Source organism: Oncorhynchus gorbuscha, linkage group LG02, assembly GCF_021184085.1.
Source record: "Oncorhynchus gorbuscha isolate QuinsamMale2020 ecotype Even-year linkage group LG02, OgorEven_v1.0, whole genome shotgun sequence".
Lineage (NCBI taxonomy): Eukaryota > Metazoa > Chordata > Actinopteri > Salmoniformes > Salmonidae > Oncorhynchus > Oncorhynchus gorbuscha.
The window spans coordinates 17,185,919-17,205,023 of NC_060174.1; the positions used below are offsets into that span (position 1 = coordinate 17,185,919).

At 45.5% G+C, this 19,105-nt stretch overlaps 1 pseudogene; it reads right to left on the bottom strand.

Moving 5' to 3' along the window:
• The window catches only part of LOC123989567, a 103,540-nt pseudogene that overhangs the window by 8,340 nt on the left and 76,095 nt on the right, over positions 1 to 19,105 (bottom strand).

Genomic DNA, 19,105 nt, shown 5'->3' on the forward strand with positions numbered 1-19,105 from the left:
GGGGGAAAGATAGGGAACAGGTGTGGGAAGACTAAATGATAGATTAGGGGAATAGGAACAGCTGGGAGCAGGAACGGAACGATAGAGAGAAGAGAGAGAGGAAGGGAGAGAGAAAAAGGGAAACGAACCTAAAAAGACCAGCAGGGGGAAAACGAACAGAAGGAAAAGCAAAATGACAAGACAATCTAAGACAAAACATGACAGTACCCCCCCACTCACCGAGCGCCTCCTGGCGCTCTCGAGGAGGAACACTGGCGGCAACGGAGGAAATCATAGATCACAAACGGTCCAGCACGTCCCGAGAAAGAACCCAACTCCTCTCCTCAGGACCGTAACGGAAAAACGAAAAAAAGGGAAACTAGGGTACTACTCTAAAAAAAAAATGAGACACGGGTAGAGAACTGAAAGCTTTAGAGCAAACAGGACCAAACAGGCCAGGAGAGTAACAACTAGGGACAGACTGAGACACAGCAAGGGCAGGAACAAGAACAGGAGAGATGCGATGGCAGGGAACAGACTGAGACCCAGCAAGACCAGGAGCAGAAGCAGAAAAAAAATTACCAGACTTCTTCTGCGCGCAGTCCGAACACGCAGCCACGAAACGGCGCGTGTCACGCTCCTGAGTAGGCCACCAAAACCGCTGGCGAATAGAAGCAAGCGTACCCCGAACGCCGGGATGGCCAGCTAACTTGGCAGAGTGAGCCCACTGAAGAACAGCCAGACGAGTAGAAACAGGAACGAAAAGAAGGTTACTAGGGAAAGTGCGCGGCGACGCAGTGTGCGTGAGTGCTTGCTTAACCTGTCTCTCAATTCCCCAGACAGTCAACCCGACAACACGCCCAACAGGAAGGATCCCTCGGGATCGGTAGAAGCCACAGAAGAACTAAAGAGACGGGATAAAGCATGAGGCTTGGTGTTCTTAGTACCCGGGCAATAAGAAATAACGAATTCGAAACGAGCGAAAAACAACGCCCAACGAGCATGACGCGCATTCAGTCGTTTGGCAGAACAGATGTACTCAAGGTTCTCTTGGTCAGTCCAAACGACAAAAGGAACGGTCGCCCCCTCCAACCACTGTCGCCATTTGCCTAGGGCTAAACGGATGGCGAGCAGTTCGCGGTTAACCACATCATAGTTACGTTCCGACGGTGACAGGCGATGAGAAAAATACGCACAAGGGTGGACCCCATCGTCAGTATCGGAGCGCTGGGACAGAATGGCTCCCACGCCCACCCCGACGCGTCAACCTCAAAAATAAACGGTTTAGTGACGTCAGGTGCAACAAGGATAGGAGCGGATGCAAAACGCTTCTTGAAGAGATCAGGACAACAATCATACGACCGGTGAGGAGGAAGGGAGTTGGTTCTGGACCGACTGAAGACCGTGCGCAGACCATGATATTCCTCCGGCACTCCTGTCAAATCACCAGGTTCCTCCTGAGAAGAGGGGACAGAACAAACAGGAGAAATAGCAGACATTAAACACTTCACATGACAAGAAACGTTCCAGGAAAGGATAGAATTACTAGACCAATCAAAAGAAGGATTATGACACACTAGCCAGGGATGACCCAAAACAACAGGTGTAAAAGGTGAACAAAAAATCAAAAAAGAAATGGTCTCACTATGGTTACCAGATACAGTGAGGGTTAAAGGTAGTGTTTCATATAATATACTGGGGAGAGGACTACCATCCAAGGCAAACATGACCGTGGGCTCCCTAACTGTCTGAGAGGAATGTCATGTTCCCGAGCCCAGGCTTCGTCCATAAAACAGCCCTCCGCCCCAGAGTCTATTAATGCACTGCAGGAAGCTGCCGATCCGGTCCAGCGTAGATGGACCGGTAAAGTAGTACAGGTACTTGACGGAGAGGACCGTCTAGTAGCGCTTATCAGTCGCCCTCCGCTTACTGATGAGCTCTGGCCTTTAACTGGACATGAAATGACAAAATGACCAGCGGAACCGCAATAGAGACAGAGGCGGTTGGTGATTCTCCGTTCCCTCTCCTTAGTCGAAATGCGAATACCCCCCAGCTGCATGGGCTCAACACCAGAGTCAGTGGGGAAAGATGGTAGTGTCGGAGAGAGGGGAGACACAGTTAACGCGAGCTCTCTTCTATGAGCTCGGTGACGAAGATCTACCCGTCGTTCAATGCGAATAGCGAGTTCAATCAAAGAATCCACGCTGGATGGAACCTCCCGAGAGAGAATCTCATCCTTAACCTTAGCGTGGAGTCCCTCCAGAAAACGAGCGAGCAACGCCTGCTCGTTCCAGTTACTGGAGGCAGCAAGAGTGCGAAACTCTATAGAGTAATCCGTTATGGATCGATTACCTTGACATAGGGAAGACAGGGACCAAGAAGCTTCTTTCCCAAAAACTGAACGATCAAAAACCCTTATCATCTCCTCTTTAAAGTTCAGATAATTGTTAGTACACTCAGCGCTTGCCTCCCAGATAGCTGTGCCCCACTGCCGAGCCCGACCAGTAAGGAGTGATATGACGTAGGCAATCCGAGCTCTCTCTCTGAGTATGTGTTGGGTTGGAGAGAGAACACTATATCACACTGGGTGAGAAAGGAGCGGCACTCAGTGGGCTGCCCAGAATAACATGGTGGGTTATTAACCCTAGGTTCCGGAGGCTCGGAAGACCCGGAAGTAGCTGGTGGCACGAGACGAAGACTCTGATACTGTCCTGAGAGGTCGGAGACCTGAGCGGCCAGGGTCTCAACGGCATGCCGAGCAGCAGACAATTCCTGCTCGTGTCTGCCGAGCATCGCTCCCTGGAACTCGAGAGTAGAGTAGAGAGAATCCATAGTCGCTGGGTCCATTCTTGGTCGGATCCTTCTGTCATGCAGGTGAATGAGGACCCAAAAGCGACTTGGCGAAAACAGAGTCTTTAATCCAGTAAAGTAAATCTACAATCATAAGACATAATTCCACTCGTAATGACGAGAACAGACTGGAGACTCGATCAAGAACTGCAGGTTGCCTCGGGAAGGCACTTGAACGTAGCAGACTCAGACACCTGCTCACCACGCAGCATCTGAGGGAAACACGACACGACAGGGCGATACACAGACACAGCACGGTGAACAATAGACAAGGATCCGACAGGGCAGAAACGGAAAACAAGGGGAGAAATAGGGACTCTAATCAGGGGGAAAGATAGGGAACAGGTGTGGGAAGACTAAATGATAGATTAGGGGAATAGGAACAGCTGGGAGCAGGAATGGAACGATAGAGAGAAGAGAGAGAGGAAGGGAGAGAGAAAAAGGGAAACGAACCTAAAAAGACCAGCAGGGGGAAAACGAACAGAAGGAAAAGCAAAATGACAAGACAATCTAAGACAAAACATGACAGAAATGTAGAGTAACGTGTCCTGTATAAGTCCTAGAACACATGACGTGCCATAAGAGCTGGACCATGTTACAAGGGCAGGGCTGAATGCCACGGCAGCAAATCAGACAAATTAATTGTGGTGCAGGACTGTAGTTGACATAGAGTATTTTTTAAATGTATTTAACCTTTTTTAACTAGGCAAGTCATTGAAGAACAAATTCTTATTTACAATGACGGCCTACACAGGCCAAACCCGGGCAACGCTGGGCCAATTAGCAAACTCGGACAACGCCTCTAGCACTGAGATGCAGTGCCTTAGAACGCTGTGCCACTCGGGAGTCCCTCGGGAGTATCCCAAACATTAGGAACACCTTACTAATATTGAGTTGTCTGGACTCTACAAGGTGTTGAAAGCATTCCACAGGGATGCTGGCCCATGCTGACCACAATGCTTCCCACAGTTGTGTTAAGTTGGCTAGATGTCCTTGGGTGGTGGACCATTCTTTATACACACGGGAAACTGTTGAGTGTGAATAACCCAGCAGTGTTGCAATTCTTGACACAAACCGGTGCGCCTGGCACCTTCTAACATACCCCGTTCAAAGGCACAAATATTTCATCTTGCCCATTCACCCTCAATGGCACAAACACAATTGTCTCAATGCTTAAAAATAATTCTTTAACCTGTCTCCTCCCCTTCATCTACACTGATTGAAGTGGATTTAACAAGTGACCTCAATAAGGGATCATAGCTTTCACCTGGATTCACCTGGTCAGTCTATGCCATGGAAATAACAGGTGTTCTTAATGTTTTGTATACTCAGTGTACACCACACTCCTAACACTTTCATTGAGTTCACAGAAGTATTCCCACCTTGCGACAGGATTAATTTTGGTTGGAACAATGGAAAACACACAGGATGTTAACCATTCTTGATCGATTCAAATGTATAACTTGTATAATTTAAGTGTCAAAGCAAATTAGCCATATAAAATGAATAACAGAAACAGTCTCAGCCTTGAACTGAACTCATTTATACAGAATCTGGATAAATAATGAGAGATTTTCAAACATGAAATACCATTTATATTGCCTTTTGTTTCTTCAGGTGCACTGCTCAACTGAGTGAATGTTAGTTTTTTCTCTATTATTTTTAACATTTGTAATTCCAGGCTGCTTTAGATTGAACCCTTTTATTAATCCAGTATTTTAAATTGTGGCCATAATTTTTTTTTGCAATGTTTAGGCGTTTCATAAAGGTTATGTAATTAATTGACATTTCAAATAGGCCATGCTTTTTAAAACTAACATTTAATATAAAACATTTAGTGATACTGAAAAACTGCCCTTGGTCCAATATATACAGTAACAGGCAAACGTTTGGACACTTACTCACATGTGTTATTTCATCGTTTTGATGTCTTCACTATTATTGACGAACAGTACCAGTCAAAAGTTTGGACACACCTACTCATTCAAGGGTTTTCTTTATTTTATTATTTTCTACACTATAGAATAATAGCGAAGACAACAAAACTATGTTAAACAAAATGTTCTTAAATTCTTCAAAGTAACCACCCTTTGCCTTGATGACAGCTTTGCACATTCTTGGCATTCTCTCAACCAGCTTCACCTGGAATGATTTTCAATCCGTCTTGAAGGAGTTCCCACATATGCTGTGCACTTGTTGGCTGCTTTTCCTTCACTCTGCAGTCCAATTCATGCCAAACCATCTCAATTGTGTTGTGGTCGGGAGATTGTGGATGTCAGGTCATTTGATGGAGCACTCCATCACTCTCCTTATTGGTCAAATAGCCCTTACACAGCCTGGAGGTGTGTTGGGTCATTGTCGTGTTGAAAAACAAATGATAGTGGGACTAAGTGCAAACCAGATGGGATGGCGTATCGCTGCAGAATGCTGTGGTAGCCATGCTAGTTAAGTGTGCCTTGAATTCTAAATAAATCCCAGACACTGCCACCAGCATAGCACCCCCACACCATCACACCTCTTCCTCCATGCTTCACTGTGGGAACCACACTTGCGGAGATCATCCGTTCACCTACTCTGCATTTCACAAAGACATGGTGGTAGGAACCAAAAATCCCAAAATCTCAAATATGGACTCTTCTTATTGGTGACCTTTAGTAGTGGGTTCTTTGCAGCAATACGACCATGAAGGCCTGAATCACACGGTCTCCTCTGAACAGTTGATGATGAGATATGTCTGTTACTTGAACTCTGTGAAGCATTTATTTGGGCTGCAACTTCTGAGGCTGGTAAATCTAATGAACTTATGCTCTGCAGCAGAGGTAACTCTGGGACCTCCTTTCCTGTGGCGGTCCTCATGAGAGCCAGTTTCATCATTGCGCTTGATGGTTTTTGCAACTGCACTTGAAGAAACTATCACCGTTCTTTAAATTTTCCAGATTGACTGTCCTTCATGTCTTAAAGTAATGATGGACTGTCATTTCCCTTTGCTTATGTGAGTTGTTCTTGCCATAATATGGACTTTCATTCCAGGTGACTACCTCATGAAGCTGGTTGAGAGAATGCAAAGAGTGTGGAAAGCTATCATCAAGGCAAAGGGTGGCTACTTTAAAGTATCTCAAATATAAAATATATTTAGATTCGTTTAACACTGTTTTGGTTACTGCATAATTGCATATGTGTTATTTCATAGTTGTGATGTTCTACAATTTAGAAAATAGTAAAAATAAAGAAAAACCCTTGAATGAATAGGTGTCTCCAAACTTTTGACTGGTACTGTATATTGACTGCTTTTCATACTTTATGAGTTTCATGTCTCAAGTCGATGATGCTCAGTTGTCTTCAGCCACCTCTAACACAGAGCAGAGTTTAAGGTAGATAGTGTTACCTTTTTTGATGTCAGTGTTCCAGTGTCTTGCCATCTTCAAGCTGCCTACCCATGTAGATCAGCCTCTGTTTGTCCACAGGGACCTGAGGGGTATACTACAAGTTAGCCAGTTAACTTTGATAAATATATACAGAAATAACTGTCAATTTTCTGTTTCATTATGAAAGCTCCACCTAGATGTGTTTTTTTTGCTGTTGGGTCAATTCAACCATACCCATTTCAAGCTCATCTTTCAAAAAAATAACAAGTGATTTTATAATATTTAGACAAGTTAGCTGGCTAACTTCTTGATCTTGTTTTGTAGTATACCCCTGTCATGATGTTGGCCTGGGGGTAGGTTTATGACAGTCATAAATACCTCTTTCTCCCGTTTTCCTCTCTCTACCCTACTGAGGTTACATTTGCAAAATTCTGGTAATTCGACCAATATGCGGTGGTACTTAATGAATATGATGTCAGTTCGCTTGTCATCTGAGACATTCTCATCAATGATAAGATGACATAAACTCTACAGTGGAAAGTCTACACATCAAAAGTTATCGGATTCACTTGGAACTGTTGTTCAATTTAAATGTTTGAATATGAAATTATTCGTGATGGGATGAAATGTGATTTTAGCTTCTAAAATGTGAGATTTGGGATTTCATAAGATAGGGCTCTGCTCAATCAGTGGCCCGCCCCTGTGAAGAGACATGGGCTATACAACTTTTCAAACACGCCCCCCTCTCCCTTCCTATATAAGCCCTTGACGACAATGTAACCTCCTGTTCCGAGGACGACGGTCCGATGTCAGAATGGTTCAGATAGTAACTACAGAACGAAGCCAACATCAGCGTGAGCTTTGGTTGCAAATGGTATGAACTTTGAACTCTTATTCACTACAGAAGTGATACCTCCTAGCCGTTGAGTTAGCAACAGCTGCTGCAAACGAGGGTTAGGAAGGAACAGACAGAGTATCCCGTCTACCACACAACGACGTTACTACAACGTATTCAATTTACCAGCAGAGACATTCTTCAAGGGACAAAGGACTCGGTTGGGCAACACGGCCTTCCATCTATCACCAACCTACTGAAGCACAGCTCAGTGTAAATATTTATTGCATTTTCCTTTTCTAAATGGGTAGTAATTTAGAATGCATAAGATACTGTATTTACGATAGCACAGCTTTGCCCTTTGTTCCTCAGTCTTCCCGATCTTTCACTCAAACCCAGACCCTTTTCTTTTGTGTAACCAGCTGTCATATCTGTTCCGCACGCTAGGGACGTTTCCCTTTATGACGTAATTCGTAATCAAGTTATGATTTAATTATGTGTTTGTGTGTGATTAGTTAGGTATTTAGTAAATAAATAATTAAACCCAATTTTGTATTGCTGGTTCAACTTGTTAGCCAGGGTTCGTGCAGATAACCAAGAATTTATAACTTTCAGATGAGACTGAATTAAGATGACGATTAATATTGACTGCTATCGATGTAAAATATTAATAGGTCTTTAAGAGTTTATTCGGAAGATAACAGCTCTATAAATATTATTTTGTGGTGCCCGACTCTCTAGTTAATTGCATTTACATGATTATGTCATGTTTTGTCATTGATTATCATGTCTTGTCCCTGTGCTTCCCTTCTATTCGTTTCCCTCTGCTGGTCTTATTAGGGTACTCTGCGCCCCTGCGTGGATTATCGAGGGCTGAATGACATAACGGTTAAGAATCGTTATCCGCTTCCCTTATGTCGTCAGCCTTCGAGATTCTGCAGGGAGCCAGGTTCTTTACTAAGTTGGACCTTCGTAACGCTTACCATCTCGTGCGCATCAGAGAGGGGGGACGAGTGGAAAACGGCGTTTAACACTCCGTTAGGGCATTTTGAATACCGGGTTCTGCCGTTCGGTCTCGCTAATGCTCCAGCTGTCTTTCAGGCATTAGTTAATGATGTACTGAGAGACATGCTGAACATCTTTGTTTTCGTTTACCTTGACGATATCCTGATTTTTTCACCGTCACTCGAGATTCATGTTCAGCACGTTCGACGTGTACTCCAGCGCCTTTTAGAGAATTGTCTCTACGTGAAGGCTGAGAAGTGCGCCTTTCATGTCTCCTCTGTCACATTTCTCGGTTCTGTTATTTCCGCTGAAGGCATTCAGATGGATCCCGCTAAGGTCCAGGCTGTCAGCGATTGGCCCGTTCTAAGTCACGTGTCGAGTTGCAGCGCTTTCTCGGTTTCGCTAATTTCTATCGGCGTTTCATTCGTAATTTCGGTCAAGTGGCTGCCCCTCTCACAGCTCTTACTTCTGTCAAGACGTGCTTTAAGTGGTCCGGTTCCGCCCAGGAGCTTTTGATCTCCTCAAGAAGCGTTTTACATCCGCTCCTATCCTTGTTACTCCTGACGTCACTAAACAATTCATTGTCGAGGTTGACGCTTCAGAGGTGGGCGTGGGAGCCATTCTGTCCCAGCGCTTTATTCTGACGATAAGGTCCATCCTTGCGCTTATTTTGCTCATCGCCTGTCGCCATCGGAACGCAACTATGATGTGGGTAATCACGAACTGCTCGCCATCCGCTTAGCCCTAGGCGAATGGCGACAGTGGTTGGAGGGGCGACCGTCCCTTTTGTCGTTTGGACTGACCATAAGAACCTTGAGTACATCCGTTCTGCCAAACGACTTAATGCACGCAAGCTCGTTGGGCGTTGTTTTTCGCTCGTTTCGAGTTCGTGATTTCTTATCGCCCGGGAAATAAGAACACCAAGCCTGATGCCTTATCCCGTCTCTTTAGTTCTTCTGTGGCTTCTACCGACCCCGGGGGGATTCTCCCTGAAGGGCGTGTTGTCGGGTTGACTGTCTGGGGAATTGAGAGACAGGTAAAGCAAGCACTCACTCACACTGCGTCGCCGCGCTTGTCCTAGTAAACTTCTTTTCGTTCCTGTCGCTACTCGTCTGGCTGTTCTTCAGTGGGCTCACTCTGCCAAGTTAGCTGGCCACCCCGGCGTTCGGGGTACGCTTGCTTCTATTCGCCAGCGGTTTTGGTGGCCTACTCAGGAGCGTGACACGCGCCGTTTCGTGGCTGCTTGTTCGGACTGCGCGCAGACTAAGTCAGGTAACTCTCCTCCTGCCGGTCGTCTCAGACCGCTTCCCATTCCTTCTCGACCATGGTCTCACATCGCCTTAGACTTCATTACCGGTCTGCCTTCGTCTGCGGGGAAGACTGTGATTCTTACGGTTGTCGATAGGTTCTCTAAGGCGGCACATTTCATTCCCCTCGCTAAGCTTCCTTCCGCTAAGGAGACGGCACAAATCATCATTGAGAATGTGTTCAGAATTCATGGCCTTCCGTTAGACGCCGTTTCAGACAGAGGCCCGCAATTCACGTCACAGTTTTGGAGGGAGTTCTGTCGTTTGATTGGTGCTTCCGTCAGTCTCTCTTCCGGTTTTCATCCCCAGTCTAACGGTCAAGCAGAAAGGGCCAATCAGACGATTGGTCGCATATTACGCAGCCTTTCTTTTCGAAACCCTGCGTCTTGGGCAGAATACGCTCACAACTCGCTTCCTTCGTCTGCTACCGGGCTATCTCCGTTTCAGAGTAGTCTTGGGTACCAGCCTCCTCTGTTCTCGTCCCAGCTCGCCGAGTCCAGCGTTCCTCCGCTCAGGTTTTTGTCCAACGTTGTGAGCGCACCTGGAGGAGGGTCAGGTCTGCACTTTGCCGTTACAGGGCGCAGACTGTGAGAGCCGCCAATAAACGTAGGATTAAGAGTCCTAGGTATTGTCGCGGTCAGAGAGTGTGGCTTTCCACTCGTAACCTTCCCCTTACGACAGCTTCTCGCAAGTTGACTCCGCGGTTCATTGGTCCGTTCCGTGTCTCTCAGGTCGTCAATCCTGTCGCTGTGCGACTGCTTCTTCCGCGACATCTTCGTCGCGTCCACCCTGTCTTCCATGTCTCCTGTGTCAAGCCTTTTCTTCGCGCCCCGTTCGTCTCCCCCCCGTCCTTGTCGAGGGCGCACCTATTTACAAGGTACGGAAGATCATGGACATGCGTTCTCGGGGGCGTGGTCACCAGTACTTAGTGGATTGGGAGGGTTACGGTCCTGAGGAGAGGAGTTGGGTTCCATCTCGGGACGTGCTGGACCGTTCGTTGATTGATGATTTCCTCCGTTGCCGCCAGGGTTCCTCCTCGAGTGCGCCAGGAGGCGCTCGGTGAGTGGGGGGTACTGTCATGTTTTGTCATTGATTATCATGTCTTGTCCCTGTGCTTCCCTTCTATTCGTTTCCCTCTGCTGGTCTTATTAGGTTCTTTCCCTCTTTCTATCCCTCTCTCTCCCCTCCCTCTCTCCCTCTCTCGCTCTCTCTCTCTATCGTTCCGTTCCTGCTCCCAGCTGTTCCTCATTCTCCTAACTACCTCATTTACTCTTTCACAGCTGTCCCCTATTTTGCCCTCTGATTAGAGTCCCTATTTCTCCCTCTGTTTTCCGCTTCTGTCCTTGTCGGATCCTTGTTTGATGTTTGCTGTTCTGTGTCCTTGTTCCGCCCTGTCGTGTTTTTGCCTTCTTCAGATGCTGCGTGTGAGCAGGTGTCTATGTCAGCTACGGCCTGTGCCTTCCCGGCGACCTGCAGTCTGTGGTCGCGTCTCCAGTCGTTCCTCTCTACTGACGAGAGGATTTCAGTTTTCCTGTTTTGTATTTACCTAAGATAATATCCAGGATTATCGTTTTGTTTAAGACTGGAATAAAGACTCTGTTTCTGTTAAGTCGCTTTTGGGTCCTCATTCACCAGCATAACAGATTAGCTCAATCAGGTAATATTAATTAAGGATAAATTATTTTATAGAATATCATGTCATATCACTTAATCCGGCATAGCCAAAGATAAGACACCCCTCTGCTCCACATGGTAGACCTCCATTTTGAACTGGGACACAGTCTCACCCAGCATCAAACTCGTAGATTATATCCTGGCTTGTTAAATTTCGAAAGAATATCTGTAACGTCGATGCTGAATGCAGCTTCTGTCTGTCTGGCAGTCGGCAAAAATACTTTTGTTTATATTGTAAGTATATTTATATTGCAAGTATATTGTTTTTGGCTTTTCTGTTTCAAAACTAACCGTTTGGGGGGGGGGGGGGGACACCTATCCCCGATACTCAACACTGTCTGCACAGAATGAGGCTGAAGTCAGTCAATGTGTGAGGACTCGCAGGTCAATCCCATGCTCGCTGACAAAACACTCCCCCCCCGACAGTTTACCTCAGCTTCTCCTCAATGAGAGAAAGAAAACCCTTCCTATCGCTATTTGCGTTATCTATCCATTTGCTTAATCTATCCATTTGCTTAATATTCCCTTGAACCAAGTACTGTGCCCCTACTCCAGAGGAACTGTCCAATTATCCTTACATGGAGATACCCCAACCCTACCAGTGGAGCCCAAGGGAACCACCCCAGCCCCTAGGGCTCTCCATCTCCCCTGCCTCCCCCTGACCCTTCACCCCAGACAGCCAACTCGCTAATGGGCTTTCTTTCTCTCTTCCCTGGGCCAAACCGGCCCTGGTTCATCTGAGGGTAAGCCACCGCCGCCAAACACAGTGTCTGCCAGTGGAATGACTTCTCCACTCTCTGCAGTGTAGCAGCACATTCGGCACTCACACAGACCCATGCATGCATATTCCAGAAGAAAGAAAATAACAAAGACAACTAAAAAGTTATCCTTCTCTGAGTCATTTGCACACAGCACAGCGCCTGATCAGAAAGAGTATTTTTGTGATGTTGGCCATGCCCCGGGGTACGACGGAATTATTGTTTTTGGAATTCCTATTAATATATGTTTTGTAATCATTCTCTGTGTTTCTTTGGCTTTTGGAGCACAGAGGAAAAGCTCATTTCTCGACAGCGACAGTTATATTCCCAGCAGCTCCGAGATTAGCCATTATGGAAATAAGCGACCTCAGAGAGAGAAAGCGAGGGAAGGGGAGAGCGATAGGAGGGAAAAAAACTATGCCAGCACAGTGGTACGCGAAGGGTAGAAACTGAGTGAGCAGGTGGTAGGTAACTCTGAGACCGCTCCATTACCATTTCATTTAGCCCTGTGTAATTGATTTTGACACTGCTAGGATTACGTGCGGCACAAACAGCTGTCTCGTCACCATACTGCAGCCGTTCATTTAGAGTGGGTGGTTACGGGGAGAAGGAAAGTTACCTACAGTAAGCATATACAGATTCTTACTATACATATGCTTACAATTCCAATCCCCTTAAGGCATGAATTTATTGACATCTTGTATGTAAATAAACTGCTTATCATCATCCTGTGATATCAGTGATGGGACAGCTGCTTATTAATAACAACCAACCAACTACAGATTAGATACCTTACCTTTTCATTACTGTACCTTTCAATGCCATCTTAGTTGTTAACAGGGCAAAAGCCTATCATGATGCTAAGTCAAGGACGAGACTTGGGTGTTGTGGGGGTGTGACTAACCTGGGTTGTATACATGGGTACCTATGGGGCTGTGACTAACCTGGGTTGTGTACAAGGATACCTATGGGGATGTGACTAACCTGGATTGTGTACAAGGATACCTATGGGGCTGTGACTAACCTGGCTTGTGTACATGGGTACCTATGGGGCTGTGACTAACCTGGGTGTTGATCATTGGTATCTTTGGGGCTGTGACTAACCTGGGTTGTGTACATGGGTACCTATGGGGCTGTGACTAACCTGGGTTGTGTACATGGGTACCTATGGGGCTGTGACTAACCCGGGTTGTGTACATGGTACCCACGGGCTGTGACTAACCTGGGTTGTGTACATGGGTAGCTATGGGGCTGTGACTAACCTGGGTTGTGTACATGGGTACCTATGGGGCTGTGACTAACCTGGGTTGTGTACATAGTACCTACGGAGCTGTGACTAACCTGGGTTGTGAACATTGGTACCTATGGGGCTGTGACTAACCTGGGTTGTGTACATGGGTATCTATGGGGCTGTGACTAACCTGGGTTGTGTACATGGGTACCTATGGGGCTGTGACTAACCTGGGTTGTGTACATGGGTACCTATGGGGCTGTGACTAACCTGGGTGGTGAACATTGGTACCTATGGGGCTGTGACTAACCTAGGTTGTGTACATTGGTACCTACGGGCTGTGACTAACCTGGGTTGTGAACATTGGTACCTACGGGGCTGTGACTAACCTGTGTTGTGTACATTGGTACCTATGGGGCTGTGACTAACCTGGGTTGTGAACATTGGTACCTACGGGCTGTGACTAACCTGTGTTGTGTACATGGGTACCTATGGGGCTGTGACTAACCTGGGTTGTGAACATTGGTACCTACGGGGCTGTGACTAACCTGGGTGGTGAACATTGGTACCTATGGGGCTGTGACTAACCTGGGTTGTGAACATTGGTACCTATGGGACTGTGACTAACCTGGGTGGTTGGGGGCAGACACAGGCACACTCCTCCAGTCTCAGTGCCCTCAGCCTGCACTAGAGGGTTGAGGTGCCGGCTGAAGCGGGGCAGGGGGATGCCCGGGCGGCTGTCAGGAAGGAACATGTTGGCAGGGGCAGAGATGATGAGGGCATTGGTGACCGGACCTGTGAGAGATGTAAGAGTAGTTAGAAAGAGGGAGGGGAGAGAGAGGAGGAAAGAGGGAGGTGAGGAGGGAGAGAAGGAGTGAGGGAGAAAGGTAGCCTAGGGTATAGAGTGTTGGGCCTGTAACCAAAAGGTTACTAATCACAAAAGGTTACTAGTTTGAATCCCGAGCTCATAAGATGAAAAATCCGTCGACCCTTGAGCAAGGCACCTAACTCTAATTGCTAATTGCTGTCAATAATAGCTGATCCCTGGCCGTGATCCCTCTCTTCAAGGGTATCTCAGGGAGTTGGGATAAGAAAAAAAATATTTCCATTTCACACCTCATGCTCGTACAGGTTACCCAGTTGTACAGACAGTGAAACACGAGAGGGGCACAGAACAGAAGAAAGGAGGGAGAGTGGTTAAGAAAGAGAGATGATGAACATGACACACTCAGGGCCCCAGTAATCATCTAAGTGGGGGAGAAGTTGTCTTTATGCACGTTATCATTCCACCCCACCGTGTTCACATTCACACTTAACTGGAGCATGGTCCGAGTTTTACAACTTTGAACAGTGTCATTGAGGAGATACCTGGAAAACATGGGAGAAAACACTCCCGGTCTTCGCAACGACAAAAACGCACCACGGTCGAGAATCACCTTGAGAACCATCTTGTTACAGGAACTGGGGTGACAGAGATTCAACATCCTGTACTTCCTTTTGATGGGTTTGTGCTGTCACACACTTTAGAAAGCAAGCTGGAGCTGTAGTTTTATTTCACGTCCATACAAACAGCAATCCAGCTACATCATGAACTATGACATGAAAGTTGAAGTCTGTCTAAGGAACCTCAGTGGCACTCCGCTGACCTGCACAACTCTCCTGCCTGAAGAGAGGAAAGACAAGTGGAAGAGGGGAACACGGACTTGAACTAGCAATCTCTACTCGGCCTATAACCCTTTGACCGGCCTTCTTTGCTTATTAATTCATGGGCAACAAAGAGCACTGCTTTTTAAAACGGAAAGAATAACGTTCTGACTAAGCCTACTGCTTTTCAATCTTTTTTTTATGATGCCAACACTTACATGAGCTTTAGTGCTCTTCAACTCGACGGACAATCTTTTATTTACCCATTACTGTCAGTCTTCCACAAGCGGCCTTCAAATCATCCGAATTGCCCATCTGTCCGCCAGGATAAAAACATATTTCCCAGGGTATTGGCAGCTGAAAAGGGGGGGGGGGGGTTCAGCAGGGGGCAACAAGGCATCTTCTACATGCCCCGAATCGAGCTCTATTACACAAGAAACTAATGGAGGGAATCAAAATCTGATGGAGGGTCTGACAGACTTATTCCAACTGATGGTCTTAGCTACATGGTGATGGCTTTTTCACAAGACCAAAAGAGAAAAAGGGATCAGAGATGCAGTACACCAGAATGGACCAGATGCATGATATACCTAGACTGGGTTTATTTATGACAGTCAATCATTCATTATCATCATAGAACACCAAGTAATCTCCCTAAAATGATTGTGCTCTCCTAAAATGCAGAAACATCATGCACACATTAGTTTTCAGGTATCCTAATCTAGGAAATATGATATGGCAGACTTGCTCTCTTGTTGTAACCTTAACAAATGTTTTATAATAGTGTAAAATACATGTGAATTTGATATTGAGGAGAACTTTAAAATCCCAGGTTGAAAAGGAAAAACAACCCTGAGCAAACTCAGTTTGCTCTGAGTTTCGGTATATACACACACTACAGTGAGTAGTGCGGTAGGCTATATCACTCATAGCCATAGATGTGCAATCTACTTGACTGGTCCCCTTGGTTCTGGGTTGCCGAGATGAATTATTTCACCTACGCCTGTTTTCATTAAGTCATTAACATCTATTTTGAGCTTCCCCTTTCCTCACTATTTGCTTGCCATTAGTCAGCTCTGTATATCACAGTGGAGTACTCTCTACGCTGTAACCACACGTCTATTTCTCCGGTTCAGGGTAAGAGAAGACTTATCTAAACGGTCTGTCAAGATGAAGCCTAGGCGATGGTTGAACGTGAACAAGTCCTGGGGTGTTGTAGCCCAGGAGTAATCATGCTTGAATGAAAACGGCTGGAAAATTGTCAGCCATTCTAACTTTATGAAAACTTTTTGGCAGCATTAAATCCTTCCTACATCATATCATAATTTAATAATAATAATAATAATAATTTCATTCCCCGAGGTTAGAGGTGGAGAAAGAGAAGGAATGAGAGAGTCAGATATAGAAAATAAACAAATGGAATCATTCAACTGGGATGTATGAACACAGCATGTTGCATGAAACGTCAGTGCGTATTGAAATGTTAATTCACTTCCTGTCTCTTAAGTCCCTAAACACGCGGCCAAAAAAATATCTATTGGAACAAATTGCCTACCATGTGTTGGCGTAGTTGGCTGAGCTCCACTGTTAAGTTATCGCAGTCAAGTAGACAAAGCATTTATGGCCAAATAGCCTAACTCAATAAAAACTAAAGGTTCCCTCAGTGTGCCCATGCGGACTAATTCATTGGATCCCGCATAATTAGCATCATAGACTGAAAAATAAACACCAGTAGAGATGATAAATTATTTATGAGTAGAATATGGAGATTTTGTTGAGGGAGCGTGTACTGTACACAAGCTGACGCTCATAATTCTAATCTTTGGAGGGCAGATAAAACACCGAATGGAAAGCGCTCCAGGATTTATGCTATTCCTTAAGCCCTTTCATAAGTGTAGTTTCTGAATCTCAAGTTCTTCAGGCCTGTCAAAACAATGCCACAATTTATAACAACCCTGACCGGCTCCTTCTGGTTGAAATGGCAATTATGAGTGTGTGTGGAGAAGCAAACAAATATTTGAGGTCCAAACACTTACATAAATGTGCTCAAATTCAACTGAATTGGATGAAAATATGGCATTTTGAGACATATTATGTAATTAGAGCTGTTACACAATATTGATATGATAACAAAACAGTAATCATTGTAGAGATAAGTCACTATTGTTTTATCTCTGTGGTAATCACACTTTATCTACATATCAGACACAAGGTAGGGCACTTACTCAGCATCAGTACTAGAGGGAATCTATACCAATTAAAAAATAAGTAGATGTAACATCAGGTGTGACACTTTTCAGAGGAAATGGACCAGGAGACAACTAGACAGATGGCTGTCTGTACCATGCATTTATCAAAGTGACATCGAGGAACAACGGAAAAGAAAGAGTATATCCGGTTGATGCAGGTCAGCGTTTTTCCCTCATGAATCTTGTTCTGAGGCAGCTCTGCAGTGGTCACTATTTGCCACAGCCACAAAGTCATAACATTTTACATTTAGATTTGAAACCTAACCATACTGCTAACCCTAATGCCTAACCCTAAACCTTAAATTAAGACCGAAAAGCACATTTTTGTCGTCATTTTTTCAATAGACAATTTTTACTTCACAGTTGGACTATCTAAGGGGAAATCGCTCCGTTCTGCCTCCAGGACAAGACTCATGGCAACAAACATCAACCTGCTCGTTTGATTGTATTCGGCGACTGCTAGAAGGAGCATCCAACTCAGACTGTCAGTAGTGGATCAGGCCGGGTCGTCCTCACCTTTACATGAATTCAACTCCCCACTGATGCCGCGTCCGACTCGGAGGCTTCGATCAAGCTACTCCTCCTGTACTGATGCTTATCATGCCGCCATGGTTTTGGGCCAGACGGATATTTCAGATCACAGAGTCTCCTCAGAGAAGATGCATTTATTTCCCCTCAGCTCTTCTGCTGTTTCCTGTGTGCTAGCTCCCAACATATCTCATGACCAATATTCATCAGTCACAATCATGATCAGTTAGCTGAGGAACAGTGGGAGGAGGCCTAAAAAAACAGCTTAGGAAATTCTATGTATGTGACAATAAATCTCCAGAGTCTGGGGGGTTACAAGGTGGGTGCGCTCCTCCCACAGTCCCGTTTAACTGCAGTAATGTGCGCGAACACACACACGCTTATGACAATGTGAGTCAGACATTGGCACAGATCTATATTGTGCTACAGGGCTTGGCTGGTGTAAATTCCAGTATGCCCAATGCTTTCTCATTCAACAGCCATTTTTGCGATTGTGCTGCTGCCATCAATGCTTTGGGTCCCAAGGTGCGTCCCTCTCAGATCGTTAAGCATTACACCTGTTCCACATACTATACCGGAATTCCACCTCACAAAGTTTGCATTTCAATACCTTCTCAAAGTAAAGCCATACAGGACTTTGATGCTTTCGCTTGCTTTTCTCTGCCATTTTCCAACTGCTAACGATGACGACATAGTGGTAGAGAGTAGACTGCTAAATAATGTATTCTTCGACTCCTTGCACGTCGACTGCCGGTGTCGACTCCAATTCCTGAGTGTCAAGATTCCGATTCTGCTAGAAATCGACTCCTAAGATTCAGTATTTTTGGAACGGAGGAAAATTATTAGTTGCCATACTTTGTAGAACACAAATACTCACGTTACATTGCGATCAATTGGGGGACAGAGAGAGGGGAGGGGCACAGTGTAGGGAAGTCGGCCACCAGGCAGACAGAATCAGAACCGTGCACTTGGCATATCTATTGGTAATCAAAGCTGTATTTCGCAATGGAATATCTAACAATGTCTCAGCGTGCGATGTCTCAACCAATAAAGCAGGGCCCATCATCAATGAAACAGCTAGGAGGCTAGGGACAGCAGGTAGCCTAGCAGTTAGAGCTTTACATGCTGACAACACCACTTTAGTTACATATTAAATACACATACATGTTATTCAATCGTTTCATCCAACCTGCTCGCGCGTCTGTGTACCTAGGTGCTAAAGTAGAACTTGGTCCTATTTTTGACACTTGACGGGCTGCAAATCCTGCCTCTCCCATCTCCTCATTGGTTTTTAGGAGCATATACCCACGTGGGTGAATGAACGATGAACTGAGGTCCACACCACTCCAGTCGATGGTGGGAAGAAGAAGACGAAGAAGACACCTGCATCATTAGCGAACAGAAAGAGCAGGCGATCCAGCACACAGAAACAAAACGTGTGGATCGGTCTTGGTAATCTGTATCTCGCAATATCTTGTCTTGCAAATTCAATAGCCTAAAGTTGGCCTTCTCATCTCTGGTTTAATTTAAATGACATAACTTTGCCCAGGCCTTTATAGGCTATAGTCTAGTTGGTCTATAATACTGAAAATAATATGATTTGTGATGACTGCAATGTGATTTTCATTTTGTGGGGGGAATTTTTTCTTAACATTAATTATCCCAATTTCATTTTAACGT